The sequence below is a fragment of the Monodon monoceros genome, unplaced genomic scaffold (assembly GCF_005190385.1).
Source record: "Monodon monoceros isolate NGI ecotype Baffin Bay Population unplaced genomic scaffold, NGI_Narwhal_1 Super_Scaffold_16, whole genome shotgun sequence".
Classification (NCBI taxonomy): Eukaryota; Metazoa; Chordata; class Mammalia; order Artiodactyla; family Monodontidae; genus Monodon; species Monodon monoceros.
The window spans coordinates 70,485,765-70,489,794 of NW_021703772.1; the positions used below are offsets into that span (position 1 = coordinate 70,485,765).

At 40.7% G+C, this 4,030-nt stretch overlaps 1 pseudogene; it reads left to right on the top strand.

The window, feature by feature from the left end:
- The first annotated feature begins 1,838 nt into the window (after positions 1 to 1,838).
- On the top strand, positions 1,839 to 2,793 carry LOC114897255 (annotated as a pseudogene).
- Positions 2,794 to 4,030: the final 1,237 nt, after the last annotated feature.

Below are 4,030 nucleotides of genomic sequence, written 5' to 3' on the forward strand. Positions count from 1 at the left end.
ACAGGCTCCGGACGCGCAGGCTCAGCGGCCGTGGCTCACGGGCCCAGCCGCTCCGCGGCACGTGGGATCTTCCCAGACCGGGGCATGAACCCATGTCCCCTGCATCGGCAGGCAGACTCTCAACCACTGCGCCACCAGGGAAGCCCTGTGGTACTGTTTTAACCCTCTAGAGGATAGGGATTAGGACTTAACCATCTTTCTATCCTTCGCCATTTTGTGGAAAAGAATAGATTTATTTTTCAATGCAGCTAAGCACATCTGGAAAAAGTAATAAAAATCAGGCTTGCATTAGAAACCCAGGGTGTGTCAGCTTTGCCAATGTGAGAAGGCACAGTATGGAGGCTGGACACTGAGCTTGATGTCGAGACCTGGCTTTTGTTTCAGCTCCATCAACCATCACGTATGAACATTTCAGCCAGTCCTGCAGCCTCCCAGTTTATCTTCCTGTAAGCAGGGATAACAATCACTTTCTTACTTCTCTCACAAAGCAGCTGAGACAGTAAGCATGATAATATCACTATTTCATATCACTTTTCGCTTAGGAAAGCTAAAAACGACATCAACATTATCAGCATCATCATTTCACAATCTACAAACCATTGAACAGGAGTTCAGTCTGGGTTCCCCAGAGAAAATTATTTTCCCTCATCCCAGAACATGCAAGATAAAACAGTAAAAAACAAAGATTTCAGGAATTACATCTAGTTGAAATGTATATCAGTGGTCGGTCTTCTAATTCCCCAGATAATGCTAGATCTTGAGACAAGGAAAATAATTGACGTTGTTTAATTTTTGACATGCTACCTAATGAACAGCTAAGCCATTTTCATAGAAGGTAAAATTACAGCACTGCTGCTGGTATGCGTCTCCTATATCTAAAGTTAATTGGATTTTCCATTATGATGAGGCTTGTTTTTTAGAACTGAACCTCTCAGTCTCTTCCAATTGCTCTGAGTTGGCGAGACAGGAGATATATATAAGGCATGGATTGGGGAGGTATCTCATGAGGTCAAAGAATCCCTAGTATACTGAAGCATTACAGTGTGCAAGCAGGAGCTAGGATTTGTGTAGCATGTATGTCTTCTCAAAATGAAGTTTTTCAGGAGGGAAAATTGACTACCTGTTACTGTAGTCTCTCTCTCTCTCTCCTAGACAGTAATGTGTTTTAGCTCCATTAAGATATTGAGTGTTATCTGTGCAGACTGGAACAAAATAACCAGACCAACTTTTTTTGTTTTCCCCCAGTCCAATTGATTGCTCTATAGATTACGTAATTTAGCATCAGTTTGCTCTCTCTGGTGTTTTGAAACATGAAAAGAGCTTTCAAAGTGAGAGAACCGATTGGAAAAAAGCTTCAGCACCACTGTTGGGCCAGGAGACAATGGGGCTTTCCCAGTTGTGAAATGGCAACTCACACTGTCACCTTGAAAATCACAATGAACAAGGGTGTGGCTGCATATATGCCAGCAACCTCAAAGAACCAGAGAATGGGTCTCTGGGGAGGTGAACAGCCAGCCCAGTGTGCTCAGGGCCCATGAAGTAGTCGGGAGAGTCGCTTGCTCTAGGCTTCCACACAGGAAAGAACTTCTGTTTGAAGTTTTGACATTCTCTATGAAAAAAGACTACGTGTTAAGTATTTTCTGGTTGTATGACCTTATCGGCAATTATGTGCAATTATTTATTATATACTATTGCACAGTTTGCTGGACTGAGAATTCCTTGAGGGAGAGTATTATGTCTTAATCACCTTTATGCCCAGTGCAGTGTATCAAACGTGTGCATCAACTTAAGTTTTTAAAATATCTATTCGTTTGTGTTAAGGGCATTCATTTGTTAAGTCTGAACCCTAAAACTATGCTGAAGGCGGGCTGCACCTGGATGAGTTGAGCAAAGGTTGGAGTGAGCCCTCGCATGGCTGAAGAAGACTAGAGGAAGCAGCGAGTGCTGGGTGGAAAGAGTAAGGCTCAAGATGGAAAATCATGAACCAGACGATACTGTCAAGGAGAACTTGATATCATAACCAGGAAAATTAACCAACTTCCGGAAGCAGAAAGGAATCTGCTTGAAAATGGATCAACTTATATTGGACTTAATGCTGCTCTCTGTGGCCTAATAGCAAATGGTCTTTTTTGATGCATCTTACCTGTGACACAGTCTCATATAGCTGCTGGTTTACCAATGGCAGTGATCCCATTTTTGATGGCACACGTATCTTACAAAGGTTTCATGATTTGCATAGCGAAACCTGTACCATAACACATGGTGGATTGGTTGGTCTTGTTTTTGGTGACCTGTACCCTGTTTTCTTGGCTATCCCTTGTGAATGGTGGCCTAACCAGGTATAACTCAGCCCCGCTGCCCGAGAAAGGAAACAAATTACTGGATTAGGATGACTAAACCTGTCTTTAGAAAGATGTTATTTCTAATTTTGCTCCAGACTGGGCTTGCAGCATACCTTGGGTCTAGACAATATAAACTACTTATAAAGGCTCTTTAGATACCTGAACCTGGCCTAGAAATTCAATAATTGTTAAACACATCTGTAAACAAAAATAAAGATTGTAAAAATAACCTACATCTAAGTATGAATAAAGAGACATAATTTTAAAAAATATACCATAATTTTGTTAACCTTATTATGGTATTTCTTATGTTTTTAAGTCACAAGGAGTCTAAAAATAAAGTGACATGGACCCCTCTAGAATCCCAACAACCCTGACCACACATGGAGCTGCTGCACCAACTGACATCAATGAGGAGAGCGTCGATACAGGCTCTTGAAGATGGGAAGAAGCTGCGAGAGACAAATTAGGGGGACAGCTGGTGAAAGCCATGGATAGACTTAGCCAGATTCCAAAATGTTTTAAAAGCATTTCTCCAAATATCTGTCTTTTAATGTCCTAAAAACAAAAATATTGCCTCCGTCTGTGTCAACTTTTACGTTAAACTTAAGTATTTGTTCTACTGCTTTACGGAAGAAAGAATACAAGAACATGGCCTGGCACCTGGGTAACTTAAAACAATTAAATAGCAAATGATGAAACTATAAACCTAATTGACAGTGGGCTCCAGACTGAGAATTGCAGTTCAATTCCAATTCTTTCATTGCAAAGCTTAGTTTAACCATGCAATAGCCACAAAACTTTTATTTAGATAGCACTTTACAGTTTATAAAGCATGCTCACACATATTATCTCAAGTACCCCCAATAGAAGAATATTACATAATGGCTAGAGGGACACATTTGGCCTTTATTGTAAGGGGCAAAATTATCTTAGCCATATCCTTGGGGACTGATAATTCCACACTGCAGATGGAAGTCTGAAGGTTGAGACAAGAACTCCAAATCCTGTGGAATCTAGAAAAAGCCAGACTAACTATACAGATGTCAAGGTATACTCTGGTACTAGGTCTGTATGTACATATCTAATTTCAGCAAGCTCAAATAACAATTTGCCAAGGGCTGTCTGAATTCTGCGATTGTAATCTAGAAGTCAAAACTCAAAGCAAGAAGACAGGTGAGTTTCTACTTTCCCCACTCATCTCCTGGGTGGGTGGCACAATGATATGCCAGGCTGTGCGTTCTCTCCTCCCCACATCAGGGCCCACTTAGCATCACCCAATTGCAAACCGCTACTCTCAATTTTTAGGGAAACCAAATAGTTTAAACTTCTCTGCAAAGACAATACACTACTAGAAAAGTGTCTACTGTTTCCTTGGTGTCTAGTAGATTAAAAGATACTCCCTGTCCCTTTAGCCTTGCATTTTTGGAAAGTTTCTCACTTCAGATTTGGAAAGCGACAAGGAGATCTCAATAGTTTTTAAAAGTCTCAGACATAAGTTCTTGTAGCAACAGTACCTTCTAAGAGCCTCCATCTTGCCTTCTGCACCTTTAGAGGTGCACCCACAAAAAGGACATAACAAGTCCATTTTAACACTCTATTCCTTTTGGTCTCTAATAGGAAGTTAAATTAAGAATATTAAATCCCCGTTTTTTTCTTCAAGGAGTTTTATGGGTTCAGGTGTTATT